Raw genomic sequence first — 22,716 nt, forward strand, 5'->3', positions numbered from 1 at the left:
TGCTGCTTTGCGAACCAGCTTCCCATGCACCTCTCGATTCTTTGTCTCTCAAATTGCCTTGCAGCACGTGGAAGGGGAATGCCTGCGATTGTAAGCTTTGCAGTAGGCTGCAGATGCCATGTAATATTCCAGCTGAAACACAATGGAGTTAGTCCTTTTTCTTTCCGAGACAGATGGATCTAATCCTAAACATCCTTAAAACGACTTTCAGATGATGTAAGAGTAGAAAACAGGCCTTCATGGGAAGGTCAACAGGAGATGTGATCACTTTACACAGATATTTATGCAAAGAGTTGCGATCTGAGCGTGGGTAAGGCTTTTGAGCCTTGTTGACAAAGGCACAACGGGATGGCCAGTGTGCCATCAAGTTGTGCCTTTCTCAGGGTGACCTATTTGATGTCTGTCTGTCTGTCTTGGTCATGAACAGAAAGTTAAACTTGCCAAGAATTCATAGTCCTGGAGCTCTTTGCTGGCCTGTTCCTAACCTTTAATCTTTTTTGAGATATTGAGATAGTCTTCTCTCTGTCTCCACAATCTATTGTCCATATGCCTTCTGTTGGGCTGGAAAGCTTTCCCACCTAGCTATATCTGTGCGCATACAAAGGTATCATGACATTACCCAGTCGCATATTGCGTGGTTCTGGTATGATAGTTGAATTCTCTCCACGCATATTCATTGCTGGCCCCAATTTAATGGAGAACTAAAAATCTAGCAAGCTGCGGGCTGTGTGCCTGAGAGACACAGGCAGCAAACAGGCTTCACGATTGTGAGCTATTATGATTCTGGAAAAGTCTGTCACTACTGTCAGGGACAGAAGTGACTCGATAACTCTGTCAGCCTAGCAATGTGACAATAGGTCAGGAGAGTTTTTAAAACTTCCCCCGTGTTTTCCCATGTCAATAGATCTGTTATCGCTTGGAGCCTGCTATCCTTTCTATAGGCATGAGAAAGACCTCTGCCAGAAATGTTGTCAGAGTGAGCTCTCCTGCCTTCTGAAGAGAAAGGGTAAGCAATGTGAACACTGAAAGAAAATCGTAATTATTAAGATCTGGTGGGATTTTGTGCGGTAGAGCAGGAATCCATTTGGTCCAGCACTCTGCCAGTTGCTGGGACCTCCTCTAGTGGCCCACTTTTAGCTTGGCTTTCCAAGGACATTTTTGTGACCCTCACTCTTGGTCTCCATGTGCCTTCTGGTCTGTGGCAAGATCTCCCACCTGCTCTGGCCCTGGTGGTGTCTCACTAGAGAGTAGTTTGCATCTGCTATCAATGCTGATTCCCTAATGACAGACCATCGACTGTAGTACCTTTTGTATTTCAGAAGTTTCTTGGTAGTGCTGGTCGGGGCGGGGGGGAAATATCCCATAACGACCCTATGGATCTGTTGATAGCAAGGTTGCATCAAGGGTATCTCGGTAGGAATGGAGAGTAGCAATAGGAGGAATATTGGGAAGCGTAGGGGAAATTGTGTGGGCAGGGGCTCTCTCCCTCTCTTCACTTAGTCTCTTAGCAACAGCAGGCCCAACGGGTATGGCACTGCTCGCTGGGTGTGTGCAGTCCCTTTGTCAGAGGAAGAAGAGCAGAAACGATTTAGCACAGAGGAGATGGGGAAATGAGGGGAAGAAGAGTCAGTAAGAGCATGGACTTTATCACGCGGGGAGAGAAATGACAAAAGATGGCTTACTTGATACACAACCATCAATGAATAGGTTATTCTTTTAGTAGCACTGGGATGCCAGTGGGAAAAAGATGTCTCGGGTTTTCAGAAAGAAATGCGTGTGTGCATCCTTGGGCATGGTTTGTCTCCCTTCCTGTTAATGATCCCCACCGGCATCCTGATTAGGGATGCCTAAGCCCTAAGTCTTTCCTCTGCATTACAGCCCCTTGCTCAGTTGGTTTCTAAGGGTCTCTCCCCATGTATTTCTTGGGCCTGGAGAGTTTAGTACACAGCAAGGTACCTAGAAGCTGTGTGTATGTGATGCTCTGTGCTAACTACGTCCGCTGTAGCGGTGACCATGGTAATGCCAATAGGGATGTTGGACCACAGAGTGAACGACACAGGTTAAGTCATTTCCCACATTATTGTTTTGTTGAATATGGTTTATGTTTGCTATCTAGCAGGTAGGCTGTGGGGTTTTTTCTTCATGTTAGGTGTTGTTTTTAATATAATATATGCAAGTCTCAATCGTAATGGGAAAGGAGTGGAAAAAGGAGAGGTGAAGAAAGGAGGATGGGACACGAGTTAAAATGTTCTGCTTAGCCTTCTTCCTCCCACTGAAAAAATATCAGTGCGTTCTTTTCTCTGGAACTGTGCCATTTGCTTCTTCATACCTGGAGAGGCATTGTGTGAAGTCTATTATGAAACATTATAGGTGCTGATGGCATGGAAGCAGCATGACTGTAGCTTCCAAAGAGCCTCTTTTTTGTAGCTGCCAGGTCGATGCTGAGTTGAAGTGCCTTCAGAATGGAAACAGTATTTCTTCCTCACCTTCGTAGCTTTCCTTTTCTTCTAATGCCACATTAGCACGTAAAACAGAGAAAAGAAAAAAGGATTCTCGTTTTTATTTTAAACCTTGCCTTTGCAGCTGGTAATGCCACTGGGAATGATGACATGCAAAGTATTTGCGAAGTCAAAACTAGATTTTGAAGTCAGAGCTGTAGTTCTAGACAGGCTGTCTCGGCACTGGCTGCTGTAGTTGGACCTCTGAAGTTGCAGCTTCTCTGCAAACGCAGCCCCTGAGTTCTCTTTCCAAACTAATCCGGATCTAGCTCTGAGCTCTTTGATGTCCCTCACGCCACAAATTTCCTGTTCAATGTGTAGACATTTACTTAGAACTGCATAAAGCGTATCTGCCTCCCCTGCCTTTCCAAACTATGCCTGATATAGATACTTCTGAGATGATCGATATTATATTGTAGGGGAAAATTCTTTGCTGTTTGCAGCAAGGGTGGCAGCAGATGACCTGATAGACTGTCTCCCGTGTCTGATTTCTCCTGGGGGAGAGTTCTATATAGGGGCAGCATATCTGCAACTACCACTGATTCTCGATGTAACTGAGGGTAGACAGAATTGTGAAGATGCCCAATTGTTGGCGCCTCTACCTTAGACCGTCCTTAGCAAATGAACTGTTGACTTTGCGGTGTGTTCCTACATCTGTTGGCCTGCGTCATAGCTACAGGTGGTAAGTCGTCTCTAGTTCTCCTTGGTCAGTGTCAGCCACTGTAATATCTGTTCCAATATTGGATTTAGATTGTCCTGCGTTCAGTTGCTGCCGTGTCTGACTGTGCTGTGAATCAGACAGCGAGAGCCAGCAAACACAGAGCTGGTGCCACTGGCCCAGCAGGCAGTAAAAGGGGAAATTAAGGAAAACTGAACTTGCTGAAAAGGAGAGAAAGGATCTACTTGCATGAACCTTCAGAGGAAGAGCTTTGGGGGATGTCTCTCAACCTCAGTCAGCAATAGTGACCTGTGGTAAGAAGCTGAGGTGTCAAAGGAGGCAAAAGCTGGTAAAGGTGAAGGACTAAAAATCAAACTGTATTTGTCAAAAGATTCTGAAAGCTTGTAGTCATTTGGCAGAGCTACTAGGCCTATAGACGCTCCTTTGTTAAAACGAGGAACTACTTTTAAAAAGCAGTCACTTTGATTCCCGTTTTGAAAGGTGCTAGGTGTGCTCCTGGGGGCCCTACACCAGGCTAGCTTTTCTTCCAGAAAGCAGGAGAATTGGTTTAAATGCTAAATAACACTGTAAGAAGCCTAAAAGAAAATAAAATGGAGAAAAAATGAGCAGGTCTTTTTGAAAAGAGATTCATGTCCTTTAATTTTATACAACTTGATGCCGCTTCAAACTACGTTAGTGAAAAATTTGGCTCCGTAGTCCTGATGTTTGTCTTTTAAGCTTCAAAAATTGAGGGCTTAATCTGGAAAACATTGAGTAGAAGGAGTACGGGAGCTCACCGTGACTTTTGGAGCGTGACTGTGCCATAATGCTCACTTTGAAAGCACTGAGTGCGTATTACAGCAGAGAATCTGACCCACAGACTCATCCCCTTCCCGAGAAACACGTTCTGTCTCTCACATCACCCAAGCGAGAGAAAATCTACAAATAGCGCTGAGCTGACAGTTCTACCGGTGGTGCCAGAGACAGGACAGAATCCAGCTCATTCCTCCGTGCTTGCTGTTTCATTAGTAAAGATAGGATTTACAAAAACGCGTGGAACAGATAAACTGAGTAAGAATCCCTTCTATAAACTCAGATTTCTGACTTGCTATTTAAGGTGTTCCCAGCAAACTGTTCCCAAAGAGTTCAGAGGAGATGCTGTCAAAACATCCCATGTTTACTGTATTGCTCAGGCGGTGTTGAGAAGGTAAGGCCAGTGTTTTCCACAGCACTGTCATGAGCAAAGAGGAATTACAGCGTCATAGCTGAGTCTCTCAGTGAGGTAGATCTCAGAGGGTATGAAAACTGACTTGCAGCTGATGTTTGTATCAGGATGGAAAACAGCCTTTCGTTGATATTCAGCGTGTGTAAGGTCCAGTTCTGGAATCCATACTCAGCCAGTAATACCTGGATAGTGAAAAGGAGATTCACTGTAAGGAACACAGATGTCTCCTTGTTGCAGGCTTCTGTGTCTTGACCCACGCCTGGCTCTGAGCAAAGGTGCATCGTTGGCAGGGGGTTGGTGTTCCCATTGGGATGCTCTGAAACAACTCAAGGCTTTTGCCCAGTGTTGTGCTAAATTAGGTGAGAGATTGAACCAGAAGTCTGGATCATGGCTGTGCGTGCCTAAAAGCCAAATCCAAATACGAACTTCCCATCCAGGGACCAACTCTAGGACAGTTTAATTAAGCTCATGTCAGAAAATGAACTTCACGGTGTTGAAGGGTGTATTTCCTTAACAGCACAGCAAATGCTCTTCACCTTGGCCTTATGTCCAGCTTCGAGATATCTCGGGAGCCAACAGATCTCATCTAACATGACTCAGAAACGTGAGCAGTTCTCTGCACATCAGGTATCATCTCTCCATCTACAGCAGTGTGCAAGCCGCACTGGCAGGCTCCTGAGTTTTATTAGCTGCTGTAGTCTTACTCTTCTCTAAAAGGAGATTTTAAAAGTTTTGCCTTTTCTAAATGACCAGCACAAGCATTTGAATTGCCTTCTCTTTCCAATTCAGCACCACCACTTGACCCTTTAAAGTACAGACACTGAAGCGGTGTTTAATCTAAATGCCATTTCTAAGCAAACACCCACGGAGTTATTAGGCATTTGCTCAACACAGTACATCCAGCTTACATTAAAAGGACCAAGCTGAGACCCATCTGCTTTTTAAACATCATTTGGCTCAGTCCCCAAAACCAAGAGCAATAATCAAATTTTAAAAAAATAGTGGTTTGTGATGGTCAGTGAAGAGATTTTACAAGATGATGTTAACTTACCTCCCTAGCTGTACTTGGTGTGACCCAACACTGTTCCTAACGTGACTGCCTCACTAGGAGAATGTATTTTTACAAGTAGTTTGAAGTACAGTTAGTGTTAATGGAGAGGGGATTTTGTTGGCTTGTGCAGAATCAGGTTTGCCCTCCTAATGGCAGGGAAAGCTCTGCTCAAAACTTCATCTGGGTAGACTTGGGAAAGGATGTAGCTTTCTGTGGGAGGGACCTTACACACAAGTGGAATGCAACTTGAAAAACGGTCAGTCTTTTTAAAGCAAAGAAGAACTTGAGCAGGTTCAGAATTAAAACGGCCTTGTGACACTTCCATGTTATTCAAAATTGTTTTGAAAAATATTTGTGTGACAATGGTCCGTGTTTAAGATTATTAGCTGGGTTTTAATTGTAAGAATGGTCACTGTTAGCTTTAATTGTGGAGTAGAAAAACCAAAAGCTTTTACCAAAAGTATCTTTACAAAAGCCCCACAAAACCCCAACCCCGTATCAGGCTTTATGTTTTGTTTTTCACCTAGAAAGCAACAAACTCTTCTGAACGGTCCTGAGGAAAGTGCTTGAGGAGTATCTGTGTTTAGGTGAAAAAAAGAGGGCTGAAACCAGTATTTTCATTTCACACTGCTGTCAGACAGGTTAATGTGCAAACACATTTCCATTTGGGTGCTACAAGGCTTTTTCACTCAAAGATTAAAATGTAGTCTAGGAATAGTGGTGAATTAAATCTGAAAGCACCCAGTTGAAGTTGACAAGTAGTGCATAGAGATCATTCCACTGTGGACGTCTGTTTAACTGATCATAGCAATGCTCTGTAATGCCTAAGATGTGTGTCTCTCTCAGGAGGCTGGAAGTTTTAACCAGCCCCACCCAGCTCTTCCAGGTACGATAGCCTCAATTTTAGCAAGAGTCAACACAAGTTATGGTTGTGTCCTCAAAAACTGGAAAGTACCAGAATGGGGGAACTTTCCAGAGCTGTTTCTGGAAGATCCAGTTCTGCAAGAAGCTGAGGCAAACCCTGGACATGAGTGGGAGTTTTGAGTAGTGTTTTCCCCTTGACAGTGTTTGAGGACTCACATCAGTTGCTGAAATGGTTAAATGTTGAACTTTTGTGTTGTGCATGTAATCAGCAGACCTCAAAGTGCTCAACAAAGATCATAATTTATATACGTGGAGTGTTCTAGAGATTAACAGAAGGCTTCTGGTTATGTGTTTTCTTTTCCTCTAGCACTGTAACTGATTATTAATCTGTCTCTTAAATAATTCATTCACAAGGCTCTGTGTTTGTGGGTCCCACAACACGTATTTTGCTTGTGCTGAACCAAAGTTGTGATGCGACAGTAAGGGAATAAGAGATTTCCGTATACTCAACTTTGGCGTTTTACCAAGTTTATTCCTTGATGTTTTTTCTCAAGGGAGTCGACATGAACGTTGTTGATACTGACGTGGAAGAGTGTTGCAGGGCTTGGTCAAATCCCTCCTCTGCAGTGTAGTGAAGGTGCTGCTGTCCTCTTTGTGGCTGCTAGTCAATGGTGAGGAGGACTTTGTGGACATGGAGCTCTCTACAACACCCATGCCATGTTTTTTGACCAGCTCTTGTGCCCATCTTGTGAACAGGCTCCACTGGTGGGGGGAGAAGAGCCGAGGGGGAACGAAACCCAGTGTCTGCTGGGCCTTGCCACTCCTGCACCAAGCTGTGTATGGCCTCAGCCCTCCCTGTGGCCCCGAGCCCTCCTGCTCCTCGTGTCCGGGCTGCGTCGGCCGGACAGTGCTGGACGGCTGGGCCGGGCCGGGCCGGGCAGGAGGCGCAGGGCCGAGTTGGCGCTGCTGTCGCTTAGCAACGGGTGCCGGGGCGCTAGCCGTTACTGCAGGAGAGCGGCGGGGGCGGTCAGCAGGGGAGCTTCTGCCTGCCCTGCGCCGGTGTGGGGAGGCCTAGGCCTCGCTGTCGGCAGCTGGGGCTGCTGAGCTCCCCTGCTGTGCCGCAGCTCCCTCGGGGGAAGCTGCCATCGCAGCGTCGAGGCTGAGCCCAGGAGCGCCGGCCTGCGGGCCGTGCCCAGGGCCTTGCAGGAGCCGGGCTGTGTCAGGGCAGAGAGGCCTCAGCGAGCCCTCCCCAGGAGGGGCCGGGGCAGCCCTGTACCGCGGGGCCGGGGCTTCGCGAAACTTCGGGCGGTAACGACCGGTGCGGGAGAGCGTTGAAGGCAACGGCCGCCGCCGGGCGCTGCGTGTGGAGCGGCTGGAGCGGCGCTGCCCCGAGGAGGAGGAAGAGGAGGAGGGTGGCGTTTTCGGGGAGGGCAGCCGGGGAAGCGAACACCTTGTACCCAGGTATTGGCGAGAGGAGAAAGCTGCTTTCCTCCAGGGAGTGGGCGGCGGGCAGCCTGCCTAGAGGTGTGGAGCCTGCACCTGGCACTCTCACAGGCACCAAGGCTGTGTAACATAGGCATCACAGTGGGTGTTTGAAGCCCGAGGTCCCAGCAGTTCAGAGGCTGAGCACTGGAGTGGGAGGCTGGGGACCTCAGATGCTGTCTGTTTCCACCTCCACAGCCCTCGACCCCTTGGCATTGGGAAACTAACAGAATTGGTTATGGTTGTAGAATTGATATAAGGGACAGGTGAGAAGGTTTGTAAGTGCAAGCACACTGAAAACCTGTCTGTCAGACAGAATTATTTGCGTGGACTAAATGAAGCCTGGCCCATGCACTGAGCTACGCTGTGGGGGGGTGGGGGGCACGGGGCAGGCAGAAACCAGCCAAAGGCTTTGGAAAACTCCCATTTTCCTGTGCAGGACATGGGGAGAAGGGCATGTAAATCACCCCCGAGCCAAGCAGGAGCTGCCTGAGCAGGCTTAATTCTGGCATTGCCCAGCTTCATTGCCCAGCTTTGTGATGCTCGACTGAAAAGATGGTGTGGAGTCATCTTGTCAGAGAAGTGTCAGAAATGTGTCTTTGCTTGTGGTGTGGGTGCCTGTTGCTCTTCCATCCCTGCTGCTTGCAGGGGGAGGAGGCGAGTCGCTTTCAGAGAGGCCCCCCTGCCCTCATATGTGTGGAGGTCTTGTAGGGTCTAGTCTAAAGTGCACTGGCTTGCTTGTTGCTTTCCCTCTAAGTACTCATTCAGCATTTGCTATTTTCTGGTGTATGGCAGCCCAGAAATGAATCTGCCTGCTTTACTTTTCTTCTGGAACAGTCTGTAGTAACACTGCTTTTCTCTTGCACCATCTTGAGCCACGCAAAATGGAGAAATTTAGCAGCGCCTCGGATTGTTCTAGAATACCTTTTGCTTTGAAAAGCATTACTTTTTGATCAAAAGTGGGAAGCAACCAAGCCAAAAATACCTTCCACTTGACCCATTTCATAAAAATTTGTCTATATTCTTAGATCAGCCTATTGTCTCTGAAGTTGATTGCATTCCTAAAGGGCAGTCTCCTTGGTTCCTTCTTCTCTGCCTTCCCAAGATGAATTCACTTGGTAGGGTGGAGGGATTCCGCTTTCTGCTTACTAAGTACAGTGTCATGTTGGGTGCTTGTGGTAGCGTCTTGCATTAGGGGAAAAGCAAGTGAGAAACATTTTCTCCCAGTGGGGAGGCCAGCAGCAAGATTTGCAGTTATTGTGGACCCTCGCAGAGCAATATGGCACCTGTGTTGTCCTGAGAGCGCTGTCCTGGGGAGATGTGCTTTCCCTGTCTTGTATGTGACTCTCTGTGCTTGAAGCATTGTCTGTCCACAGTGCTGGCAGAGACTCTCTTGCCTGCTCAGTCAAGGACACCCTATCCCTTGGCCAGCAGTCCTTGTTCCTCAAGGAAGGGGGTCCTGTGGTCATAGGAGCTGAAGCCCTGACTGTGCCACCAGCCTGATGGTGCTAAGCAGCAGGGTGTTTGCTCCTATTTGCACCTTCCTGAGGAGAATCCTGCCAAGGCCCAGGCTCTTCCCCCTGGGTGGTGCTTGATGTCATCGGTCTCCATGTGGATGCCTGGGAGATAGGTGGGGGATGGGAGGAAAGGAAGGCAGGAGGTGGCTGGGGTAGAAGCTCCCTGCGTGTGTATGCGAGCAATGGAGAAGGCCTGCCCTGCTTCCCCCGACGCAGGTGTGGGGGATGTAGTCTCCAAGCCAAGAGAGATGTCTTGCTTTGCCTCACCCGTCTGCCTGTGCTCTACAAAGAATGTGTCGCCTGCGTACAGGCAGGAGCGCCCCACTTTCTCCTGCCTCTCTGGGTCTGTTGTACAGATGAGCATTATATGCTCTATCTACAGAGACGTCTCTCTGGTCTATAGACAGCCTGTATTCCACATACAGGCAGAAGAGTCCCATACTACCTGTGTATACCAACTCTTTGCTTGCAAAGGGAAAAGCGTCACCGCACCTGTTTGTGTGCTTTTATAGGCAGAAGGTGCCTGATGTGCAGAGGGACTCCCCCCTTTACCCCTCAGTCTCCCTAGATCTCACATGCAGGTGGGTGGAAAAGCCCTGCCTCACCATGCCTGTCTCTGCTCTGTAACCAGAATGCATTCTGGATCCTGACGGGAAAGTGATGTGTGATCCTCTCCACATGTATTCTCCATACAGCCATTTTCTAGTCTCTGTGGTGACAGAAAGGTATTGCCTCACCTCACCCTTCTGTTGTTTTCTGTTCTCTGTACAGCCAGTGTACACTGTATAAGCAGACCAAAAAGCGCTGCCTTGGCAGTGTCTAGTCCGTGACTAGACAGAAAAGACATGTTTTGCCTGCATAGAGTCTTATCTACAGATGGAATATAGTCTATATCTGGAGAGAAAAGCCTCACTGTCTCTTTTCTATAGGCAGAGAATCTATCCTGTTATGTGCTACATACTGAGACACCAAGTCTGGCTTTGCCATGTGTAGTCTTGAGGAAGACAGTGTGTAGTCTGTATAGTGACAGAAAAGCCTCACCTCGTTGTTGGCATGCCGTATGTACACAGATGGTAGATACTAAATGTAGAGATAGGTGAGGCATGACTTTTCTATGTGCCTCTGTATTTAGCCCCTATACTCCCTAAGCAGACAGAAAAGCCTCTCGTTACTTTGCCTGTGTATATTCTGCCTGTGGGTAACCTGTATTCTTTACAGACCAAAAAGCCTTCCTCCTGTCTGTGTATGTGCTACACATAGAATGTACACCTCTATCGAGGTAAACAAAATCTTATTTCCAGCCCTGTCTGTGTTTTGTAGTTTTGGTCACTCCTGTGTACAGACAGAAAAGCACTGCTGTACGGATCTGCCTTCTCTAGAAAGAGGCTGTCCTCTGTAAGCAAAGATGACCTGCCTCATCTGTTTGGATCTGCTCTATGTATAGAATGGGTATAGTCTATATGCAGACAGTACGTTTGCTCTATACACACAGAAAACAATGCCTAGCCTCTGTCTCTGTGTATGTCTGCATGTAAAGTACATGTATGTGTGTGCATATGTTCCAGCATACATTCCACACACAGAAAGAGATGCCTTTCCTCCCTTGGCCTTGAAAATGTAGATGTTCCATGTAGGGAGAGTATATATTCAACATAAAGGCAGAATAGGGTAGCTTCCCCTCACCTGTGTGTCTGGTTTATGTAGTATGTATGCAATTTATAGATAGTATGTATATTCTGTATGTTCTATGTACGTGTTCTGTGCGTAGAGTGCATCTACAGATAGAAAACCACGGTTGTGCTTCCTGTGTCTGTATACTCTTTTATGCATAGATGATGTGTCTACTGAATGCAGAGAGAAAAAGAGCCTCAGCAAGGTGAGACCAGCTGAGGCTTCTCTTCCTGGATGTAGAGTCTGTAGTGTCTGTATAGACTGTGTTGAGGGGTTTGTATGTGTGTATATGTATATATTTATTTTTTTTCAAAAGCCATTTATTTACATGTGTCTCTATATGTCTATCTGTATATATTCTGTATATACTTGCTGCATGTTTTATGTATAGATTTTATATGTATAAATGGTGTCTTAGCTGTATGTAGTTTATATCCAGACAAAAATTGCCTCACTCAGGCAATGCAGGGCTTGTTCTGTATGTAGAATGTGTAGTACCTACATATAATGTAAACAAAATGGAAAACGCTTCAGCTAAGCAAGGCGTAAAATACATACTCTCTTGTTATGTCCCATTCACAGATACCAAAACCTCAGCAAAACTTTTCCGAGTGTAAACAGAAAATATCCTGTCAAGTTCTATTCAGCCAACAGACGGAAACCAGGAAACGGTCCAAAAAACTTCTGTCCGTGTGCAGAGTTTCTGCTCTCGGAATGTCTTCTAGCTTCAGCCTGGGGAGTTCAGCTGAGTCTTCTGAGGTGACCCAGATGTGGAGTGTGTGCTGCTTGTGTGTCTCTTGTGTAGCAGGCAAACAGCGAGGGAGAGGTGAGAGTGACCACAGGAACAGAGAAGTGGCTGCCAGGTGAAACAGGAGCTCTCCAGGTGGTCATTTGGAAGGGCTGAAGGGAATGTTTTGGAGGCCACCTTGCATCTCAGCCAGAAAGGGCCTTCTCTGACTTTAAAGAAACTTGCACTCACAGAAGTGGGTTGTGCCCCTAAGCAGGTGTCACCTGTGAAGAATGAAAGCTGTCTAGGAAGCATTAAGAGAGGTTGCCTGCAGAGTTGATAACTCCCTATGCAATAGCAGTGGTCTGGGAAGAGGTCTAGTGTTTGTCATAGAGTCATAGAAACATAGAATACTTTGGGTTGGAAGGGACCTTTAAAGATCATCTAGTCCAAGCCCCTAGTGCAATGGGCATGGACATCTTCAACCAGATCAAGTAGTCCTTCATTGCAGCACTTGGCTCTTCATTGAAGCTCTTCATGACACAGCCCAGGACTTCTTGGAGACCCCATTGCCATGCCAACTGGCTTGTCATAGAGTCCTTCATACTGCTGCCCAAATCATCTTTGAGACCTTCATCATGTCGCCCCGGAGGAGCCCTTCATCACATCGCCTGCCTCCTCTTGGAACCCTTCACCATGCCACCCAGATCGTCTTGGAACCCTTCATCTACTGGCAGTAAAGGAGCCTGTCATCAGGGTATGTATGGTTTGCTCTGTATTGCGTTCTGTTTTCTGTTGCGTAGTATTTTGTATCTTGTTGTTGTATTGTATTGCGTAGTAAATATTGTATTATGTCTGCTGTATCCTTTTGTATCACGTGTATCCTATTGTATTGTATGGTATGTATGATAATGTTTAGTGTATGTAGTGTATCATGTGTTGTATTTGATGTGTTGTATTTCTTGTATTTTATTTTGTCTTGTATTCTTTGGTCTGTATTGTCTGGGGGTGTGTTGCATTGTTGTGTACTGTAGTGCAGTGTCTGTAGTGTATGTAACGTATTGCGTGGTATTTCTCGTCTGGTATGTGTTGTAGAGATAGTGGGTATTGTAGGTATCGTACGATATTTTCTGGTCTCGTGTTCTGTTGCGTTGTGTGGTATGGTCCTTAGAGCATTGTATGTAATGTATTGTGTGTCATGTACTGTATTTTGTTTCGTCTTCTGTATTTTATGTCTTGTGTGGAATTTATTGTAGGTATCGTCGTAGGTTTTGTATCGTATTGTATTTTGTATTGTATTGTCTGTATTGTACTGTACTGTGTCTCGTAGTTTCAGTTTCATAGGTGTTGTAAGCGTAGTATTATATTGTATGTGTTGAGTATTATGTGTGGCTTTGGGTGGTGTGGTATTGTCTGTGTGGTATTGTACTGTAGTTTGTGTCGTATTGCGTGTGTGTTATGGTATGGTATTGAATTGCATTGTATTGTACGTATGGAATTCTCTTTTGCCTTGTCTGCGTTGTACTGCATTTGGTATTGTGTGTATTTTCTTTTGTATTGCATGTTTTTATTGCCTTGTATTTCTTTCACTTTGTATTGCACTTGACTGCATTTGATGGATTGTATGTATTGCATTGGATGTATTGTACTTGAAATCATGTATGTCATGATTGGTATGGTATGGATTGTAATGATGGCAGTGTATGTGATGTATGCAGTGTCTGTGTTGTATTTTTTTATTGTGTATTTTGTATTGCAGCGTCTGTATTTTATGTAGCATATAGTATTTATTGTACGGTCTGTATTGTGGTCTCTTTCACGTTATGCATTTATGTACTGTATTCTATGTGTTTTATGATATTTTACCTGTTGTCCGGTGTGTGTTGCATTTTGTAATGTGGGTTACGTATTGTGTTGTAGGTATTGTAGTGTATTCTGCGGTACGTGTTGTGTGACACTGTATTGCGTTGTATGCATTGTAGGGTGCCATGGCGTGTTCTGTATTATACTGTGGTTTGTTTTGTATTATGCATTGTAATGGGTATGGTATTTCCCACACTGTATGTATGGTGTGGTATTGTAAGTGTGGTGTTTTGTGTGTACTGTGTTGCGTATTGCATTGTTTTATTGCGTTCTGTGTATTGCGTTTGGTATTGTATTTTATGTATGGTATGGTATTTATTGTATTGTGTGTGTTCTATTTCTGTATTGTAAGGTCTTGTAGTTTGTTTTGTGTTGTAGTATTGTCGAGTATTTTGTGCAGGTGTATATCGAGTCTGTGTTCTCTTCTCTTGTGTATTCCTTGGTATTAAGTTGGTGGAATGACTCGCACAAGGGGAGTTGGTGGGATGGTGGGCTAGAGGCAGTATTGTCTGTATTGTCTTTTGTAATGTGTAGTGTATTTTCTGGGATGGTAGTGTTTGTATTAGAATGTACGGATTGTATCTGGCATAGTATTTTGTGTTGTGATGATGGTATGGTACAGATGGAACTGTATCTGTTGTGTTGCATGTTGTGTTTTCTTGTATTGTCCTTCAAGTCTGGAGCACTTCATGGTGCCACGCGGCTCTCTTTAGAGCCCTTCCTCATGGCACCTGTCTCTTTTTGGAGCCCTGCCTCACGCCGAGAGGCTCTTGTTGGAGCCTTTTGTGTCACCGCCCGGCTCTTTTAGGAGCCCTTCCTCATGCCTCCCCCGCGGCAGAGCCCTTCATCGTGCCAGACGGCTCGTTTTTGAGCCCTTCACTATTGCGCCCCCGAGGAGCCGTTCTTCGTGCCAGCCGGCTCCTTTTGGAGCCCTTCACCATGCTGCCAGGCTCTTTTGGGAGCCTTTTGTGGTGCCGCCCAGCTGTTTTTGGAGGCCTTCATCATGGTGCCCTGGAGGAGCCCTTCATCACGCCGCCCGGCTCTTTTAGGAGCCCTTCATCACGCTGCCCAGCTCATCTCTGAGACCTTTGGTGTGCCGTCTGGGAGGAGGCCAGCCTCACGCCACCCCGGAGGAGACCTCCATCGCTCTGCCCAGCTTGTTTTCGTGTCTGTCGTGTGGCCCTGCCAGAGGCGGCCATGGTTGTGCTGCCGCAGGGGAGTTGTTCATCGTGCCGCCCAGGTGGTCTTGGAGGCCCTTCACTTGTCCACCTGGGAGGAGCCCATCCTGGCGGTATGTATAGTTTGGTGTGTCTTGTGCTACCTTTTGTATTGTATTGTATTTTTTGTGTGGTAGTGTTTGTGTTGGATGGTATGTATTGTCTCTTGTGGAGTATTTTGCATTGTGCTTCTGGTGTGGTATTTCTTGTGCGGCATGTTATTGTGCTGTATTCTGTGTTGTGTGTTGTATTGTGTGGTTTTAGTATGACCGTGTGGTATGGTTTGTGAGTATGGTAGGTATGGTATTATATTTAGTATTTTTTGTCTGTTGTGTCCTTCCTGTCTGGAGTCCTACATCGTGCCGCCTGGCTAATCGTGGAGGTCATCAGCGCGCCGCCGCGGAGGAGTCCATCACTGCGCCAGCGCCCCAGAGCAGCTCTTCACTGTGGCGCCTGGCTCTTCTTTGGAGCCCTTCACCGCAGCAGAGGAGCACGTTGCCGCATCCCCCTGGAGGAGCCCTTCCTGGCACCGCCTGGCTCGTCCTGGAGCCCTTCGTCGCTCCGCCTGGATCGCCTTTGAGAGCTTCACGGCGCTGCCCTGCAGGAGCCCTTTATCACGCTGCCCGTCTGTTTTTGGAGCTCTTTGTGGCGCGTCCCCGGAGGAGTCCTTGATCGTGGCACACGGCTCTCTTTGGAGCCCTTCCTCATGCCTCCTGGCTCTTTTTTTTGAGCCCTTCATCATGTCACCTGGTTCCTTTTGGAGCCCTTCATCACGGCCCCAGGCTCTTCTTGGAGCCTTTTGTGGCACCGCGCAGCTGTTCTTGGAGCCCTTCACCATGCTGCCCTGGAGGAGCCCTTCCTCACGTTGTCTGGCTCTTTTAGGAGCCCTTCATTACGCTGGCCAGCTCATCTGCGAGACCTTCAGTGTGCCATCTGGGAGGAGGCCAGCATCACGCCATGCCAGAGGAGACCTTCATTGTGCCGCCCAGGTGGTCTTGGAGGCCCTTGAGCACAGCGACCCAGAGGAGCCCCTTCACTTGTCCACCTGGGAGGAGCCCATCCTGGCGGTATGTATAGTTTGGCGTGTCTTGTGCTACGTTTTGTATTGTATTTTTTGTGTGGTAGTGTTTGTATTGCATGGTATGTATTGTCTCTTGTGGAGTATTTTGCATTGTGCTTCTGGTGTGGTATTTCTTGTGCGGCATGTTATTGTGCTGTATTCTGTGTTGTGTGTTGTATTGTGTGGTTTTGGTATGACCGTGTGGTATGGTTTGTGAGTATGGTAGGTATGGTATTATATTTAGTATTTTTTGTCTGTTGTGTCCTTCCTGTCTGGAGTCCTACATCGTGCCGCCTGGCTAATCGTGGAGGTCATCAGCGCGCCGCCGCGGAGGAGTCCGTCACTGCGCCAGCGCCCCAGAGCAGCTCTTCACTGTGGCGCCTGGCTCTTCTTTGGAGCCCTTCACCGCAGCAGAGGAGCACGTTGCCGCATCCCCCTGGAGGAGCCCTTCCTGGCACCGCCTGGCTCGTCCTGGAGCCCTTCGTCGCTCCGCCTGGATCGCCTTTGAGAGCTTCACGGCGCTGCCCTGCAGGAGCCCTTTATCACGCTGCCCGTCTGTTTTTGGAGCTCTTTGTGGCGCGTCCCCGGAGGAGTCCTTGATCGTGGCACACGGCTCTCTTTGGAGGCCTTCATCACGCTGTCGGGCTCATGTTGTAGGCCTCTGTGGCGCTGCCCAGCTGTTTTTGGAGCCCTTCACCACGCTAGCCTGGAGAAGGCCTTCATCACGTCGCCCGCCTCCTCTTGGAGCCCTTCCTCGTTTCCCCATGGCTGCTTTTGGAGCCCTTCATGTCACCACACTAGAGGAGCCCATCCTGCCCGTCTGTATGGTTTGGTCTGTATTGCGTTCTGTTTTCTGTTGCGTAGTATTTTGTATCTTGTTGTTGTATTGTATTGTGTAGTAAGGATTGTATTGTATTGCGTCTACTGTATCCTTTTGTATCACATGTATCCTATTGTATTGTATGGTATGTATGATAATGTTTAGTGTATGTAGTGTATCATGTGTTGTATTTGATGTGTTGTATTTCTTGTATTTTATTTTGTCTTGTATTCTTTGGTCTGTATTGTCTGGGGGTGTGTTGCATTGTTGTGTACTGTAGTGCAGTGTCTGTAGTGTATGTAACGTATTGCGTGGTATTTCTTGTCTGGTGTGTGTTGTAGGGATTGTGGGTATTGTAGGTATGGTATGATATTTTCTGGTCTCGTGTTCTGTTGCGTTGTATGGTATGGTCCTTAGAGCATTGTATGTAATGTATTGTGTGTCATGTACTGTATTTTGTTTTGTCTTCTGTATTTTATGTCTTGTATGGAATTTATTGTATGTATGGTAATGTAGGTATCGTCGTAGGTATTGTATCGTATTGTAGGTATTGTATTTTGTATTGTACTGTACTGTGTCTCGTAGTTTCAGTTTCATAGGTGTTGTAAGCGTAGTATTATATTGTATGTGTTGAGTATTATGTGTGGCTTTGGGTGGTGTGGTATTGTCTGTGTGGTATTGTACTGTAGTTTGTCTCGTGTACTGTAGTTTGTGTCGTATTGCGTGTATCTTATGGTATGGTATTGAATTGCGTGCATTGTATTGTACGTATGGAATTCTCTTTTGCCTTGTCTGCGTTGTACTGCATTTGGTATTGTGTGTATTTTCTTTTGTATTGCATGTTTTTATTGCCTTGTATTTCTTTCACTTTGTATTGCACTTGACTGCATTTGATGGATTGTATGTATTGCATTGGATGTATTGTACTTGAAATCATGTATGTCATGATTGGTATGGTATGGATTGTAATGATGGCAGTGTATGTGATGTATGCAGTGTCTGTGTTGTATTTTTTTATTGTGTATTTTGTATTGCAGCGTCTGTATTTTATGTAGCATATAGTATTTATTGTACGGTCTGTATTGTGGTCTCTTTCACGTTATGCATTTATGTACTGTATTCTATGTGTTTTATGATATTTTACCTGTTGTCCGGTGTGTGTTGCATTTTGTAACGTGGGTTACGTATTGTGTTGTAGGTATTGTAGTGTATTCTGCGGTACGTGTTGTGTGACACTGTATTGCGTTGTATGCATTGTAGGGTGCCATGGCGTGTTCTGTATTATACTGTGGTTTGTTTTGTATTATGCATTGTAATGGGTATGGTATTTCCCACACTGTATGTATGGTGTGGTATTGTAAGTGCGGTGTTTTGTGTGTATTGTATTGCGTATTGCATTGTTTTATTGCGTTCTGTGTATTGCGTTTGGTATTGTATTTTATGTATGGTATGGTATTTATTGTATTGTGTGTGTTCTATTTCTGTATTGTAAGGTCTTGTAGTTTGTTTTGTGTTGTAGTATTGTCGAGTATTTTGTGCAGGTGTATATCGAGTCTGTGTTCTCTTCTCTTGTGTATTCCTTGGTATTAAGTTGGTGGAATGACTCGCACAAGGGGAGTTGGTGGGATGGTGGGCTAGAGGCAGTATTGTCTGTATTGTCTTTTGTAATGTGTAGTGTATTTTCTGGGATGGTAGTGTTTGTATTAGAATGTACGGATTGTATTTGGCATAGTATTTTGTGTTGTGATGATGGTATGGTACAGATGGAACTGTATCTGTTGTGTTGCATGTTGTGTTTTCTTGTATTGTCCTTCAAGTCTGGAGCACTTCATGGTGCCACGCGGCTCTCTTTAGAGCCCTTCCTCATGGCACCTGTCTCTTTTTGGAGCCCTGCCTCACGCCGAGAGGCTCTTGTTGGAGCCTTTTGTGTCACCGCCCGGCTCTTTTAGGAGCCCTTCCTCATGCCTCCCCCGCGGCAGAGCCCTTCATCGTGCCAGACGGCTCGTTTTTGAGCCCTTCACTATTGCGCCCCCGAGGAGCCGTTCTTCGTGCCAGCCGGCTCCTTTTGGAGCCCTTCACCATGCTGCCAGGCTCTTTTGGGAGCCTTTTGTGGTGCCGCCCAGCTGTTTTTGGAGGCCTTCATCATGGTGCCCTGGAGGAGCCCTTCATCACGCCGCCCGGCTCTTTTAGGAGCCCTTCATCACGCTGCCCAGCTCATCTCTGAGACCTTTGGTGTGCCGTCTGGGAGGAGGCCAGCCTCACGCCACCCCGGAGGAGACCTCCATCGCTCTGCCCAGCTTGTTTTCGTGTCTGTCGTGTGGCCCTGCCAGAGGCGGCCATGGTTGTGCTGCCGCAGGGGAGTTGTTCATCGTGCCGCCCAGGTGGTCTTGGAGGCCCTTCACTTGTCCACCTGGGAGGAGCCCATCCTGGCGGTATGTATAGTTTGGTGTGTCTTGTGCTACCTTTTGTATTGTATTGTATTTTTTGTGTGGTAGTGTTTGTGTTGGATGGTATGTATTGTCTCTTGTGGAGTATTTTGCATTGTGCTTCTGGTGTGGTATTTCTTGTGCGGCACGTTATTGTGCTGTATTCTGTGTTGTGTGTTGTATTGTGTGGTTTTAGTATGACCGTGTGGTATGGTTTGTGAGTATGGTAGGTATGGTATTATATTTAGTATTTTTTGTCTGTTGTGTCCTTCCTGTCTGGAGTCCTACATCGTGCCGCCTGGCTAATCGTGGAGGTCATCAGCGCGCCGCCGCGGAGGAGTCCATCACTGCGCCAGCGCCCCAGAGCAGCTCTTCACTGTGGCGCCTGGCTCTTCTTTGGAGCCCTTCACCGCAGCAGAGGAGCACGTTGCCGCATCCCCCTGGAGGAGCCCTTCCTGGCACCGCCTGGCTCGTCCTGGAGCCCTTCGTCGCTCCGCCTGGATCGCCTTTGAGAGCTTCACGGCGCTGCCCTGCAGGAGCCCTTTATCACGCTGCCCGTCTGTTTTTGGAGCTCTTTGTGGCGCGTCCCCGGAGGAGTCCTTGATCGTGGCACACGGCTCTCTTTGGAGCCCTTCCTCATGCCTCCTGGCTCTTTTTTTTGAGCCCTTCATCATGTCACCTGGTTCCTTTTGGAGCCCTTCATCACGGCCCCAGGCTCTTCTTGGAGCCTTTTGTGGCACCGCGCAGCTGTTCTTGGAGCCCTTCACCATGCTGCCCTGGAGGAGCCCTTCCTCACGTTGTCTGGCTCTTTTAGGAGCCCTTCATTACGCTGGCCAGCTCATCTGCGAGACCTTCAGTGTGCCATCTGGGAGGAGGCCAGCATCACGCCATGCCAGAGGAGACCTTCATTGTGCCGCCCAGGTGGTCTTGGAGGCCCTTGAGCACAGCGACCCAGAGGAGCCCCTTCACTTGTCCACCTGGGAGGAGCCCATCCTGGCGGTATGTATAGTTTGGCGTGTCTTGTGCTACGTTTTGTATTGTATTTTTTGTGTGGTAGTGTTTGTATTGCATGGTATGTATTGTCTCTTGTGGAGTATTTTGCATTGTGCTTCTGGTGTGGTATTTCTTGTGCGGCATGTTATTGTGCTGTATTCTGTGTTGTGTGTTGTATTGTGTGGTTTTGGTATGACCGTGTGGTATGGTTTGTGAGTATGGTAGGTATGGTATTATATTTAGTATTTTTTGTCTGTTGTGTCCTTCCTGTCTGGAGTCCTACATCGTGCCGCCTGGCTAATCGTGGAGGTCATCAGCGCGCCGCCGCGGAGGAGTCCGTCACTGCGCCAGCGCCCCAGAGCAGCTCTTCACTGTGGCGCCTGGCTCTTCTTTGGAGCCCTTCACCGCAGCAGAGGAGCACGTTGCCGCATCCCCCTGGAGGAGCCCTTCCTGGCACCGCCTGGCTCGTCCTGGAGCCCTTCGTCGCTCCGCCTGGATCGCCTTTGAGAGCTTCACGGCGCTGCCCTGCAGGAGCCCTTTATCACGCTGCCCGTCTGTTTTTGGAGCTCTTTGTGGCGCGTCCCCGGAGGAGTCCTTGATCGTGGCACACGGCTCTCTTTGGAGGCCTTCATCACGCTGTCGGGCTCATGTTGTAGGCCTCTGTGGCGCTGCCCAGCTGTTTTTGGAGCCCTTCACCACGCTAGCCTGGAGAAGGCCTTCATCACGTCGCCCGCCTCCTCTTGGAGCCCTTCCTCGTTTCCCCATGGCTGCTTTTGGAGCCCTTCATGTCACCACACTAGAGGAGCCCATCCTGCCCGTCTGTATGGTTTGGTCTGTATTGCGTTCTGTTTTCTGTTGCGTAGTATTTTGTATCTTGTTGTTGTATTGTATTGTGTAGTAAGGATTGTATTGTATTGCGTCTACTGTATCCTTTTGTATCACATGTATCCTATTGTATTGTATGGTATGTATGATAATGTTTAGTGTATGTAGTGTATCATGTGTTGTATTTGATGTGTTGTATTTCTTGTATTTTATTTTGTCTTGTATTCTTTGGTCTGTATTGTCTGGGGGTGTGTTGCATTGTTGTGTACTGTAGTGCAGTGTCTGTAGTGTATGTAACGTATTGCGTGGTATTTCTTGTCTGGTGTGTGTTGTAGGGATTGTGGGTATTGTAGGTATGGTATGATATTTTCTGGTCTCGTGTTCTGTTGCGTTGTATGGTATGGTCCTTAGAGCATTGTATGTAATGTATTGTGTGTCATGTACTGTATTTTGTTTTGTCTTCTGTATTTTATGTCTTGTATGGAATTTATTGTATGTATGGTAATGTAGGTATCGTCGTAGGTATTGTATCGTATTGTAGGTATTGTATTTTGTATTGTATTGTACTGTACTGTGTCTCGTAGTTTCAGTTTCATAGGTGTTGTAAGCGTAGTATTATATTGTATGTGTTGAGTATTATGTGTGGCTTTGGGTGGTGTGGTATTGTCTGTGTGGTATTGTACTGTAGTTTGTCTCGTGTACTGTAGTTTGTGTCGTATTGCGTGTATCTTATGGTATGGTATTGAATTGCGTGCATTGTATTGTACGTATGGAATTCTCTTTTGCCTTGTCTGCGTTGTACTGCATTTGGTATTGTGTGTATTTTCTTTTGTATTGCATGTTTTTATTGCCTTGTATTTCTTTCACTTTGTATTGCACTTGACTGCATTTGATGGATTGTATGTATTGCATTGGATGTATTGTACTTGAAATCATGTATGTCATGATTGGTATGGTATGGATTGTAATGATGGCAGTGTATGTGATGTATGCAGTGTCTGTGTTGTATTTTTTTATTGTGTATTTTGTATTGCAGCGTCTGTATTTTATGTAGCATATAGTATTTATTGTACGGTCTGTATTGTGGTCTCTTTCACGTTATGCATTTATGTACTGTATTCTATGTGTTTTATGATATTTTACCTGTTGTCCGGTGTGTGTTGCATTTTGTAACGTGGGTTACGTATTGTGTTGTAGGTATTGTAGTGTATTCTGCGGTACGTGTTGTGTGACACTGTATTGCGTTGTATGCATTGTAGGGTGCCATGGCGTGTTCTGTATTATACTGTGGTTTGTTTTGTATTATGCATTGTAATGGGTATGGTATTTCCCACACTGTATGTATGGTGTGGTATTGTAAGTGCGGTGTTTTGTGTGTATTGTATTGCGTATTGCATTGTTTTATTGCGTTCTGTGTATTGCGTTTGGTATTGTATTTTATGTATGGTATGGTATTTATTGTATTGTGTGTGTTCTATTTCTGTATTGTAAGGTCTTGTAGTTTGTTTTGTGTTGTAGTATTGTCGAGTATTTTGTGCAGGTGTATATCGAGTCTGTGTTCTCTTCTCTTGTGTATTCCTTGGTATTAAGTTGGTGGAATGACTCGCACAAGGGGAGTTGGTGGGATGGTGGGCTAGAGGCAGTATTGTCTGTATTGTCTTTTGCAATGTGTAGTGTATTTTCTGGGATGGTAGTGTTTGTATTAGAATGTACGGATTGTATTTGGCATAGTATTTTGTGTTGTGATGATGGTATGGTACAGATGGAACTGTATCTGTTGTGTTGCATGTTGTGTTTTCTTGTATTGTCCTTCAAGTCT

This window comes from Chroicocephalus ridibundus, chromosome 3 (assembly GCF_963924245.1).
Source record: "Chroicocephalus ridibundus chromosome 3, bChrRid1.1, whole genome shotgun sequence".
Taxonomy (NCBI): domain Eukaryota; kingdom Metazoa; phylum Chordata; class Aves; order Charadriiformes; family Laridae; genus Chroicocephalus; species Chroicocephalus ridibundus.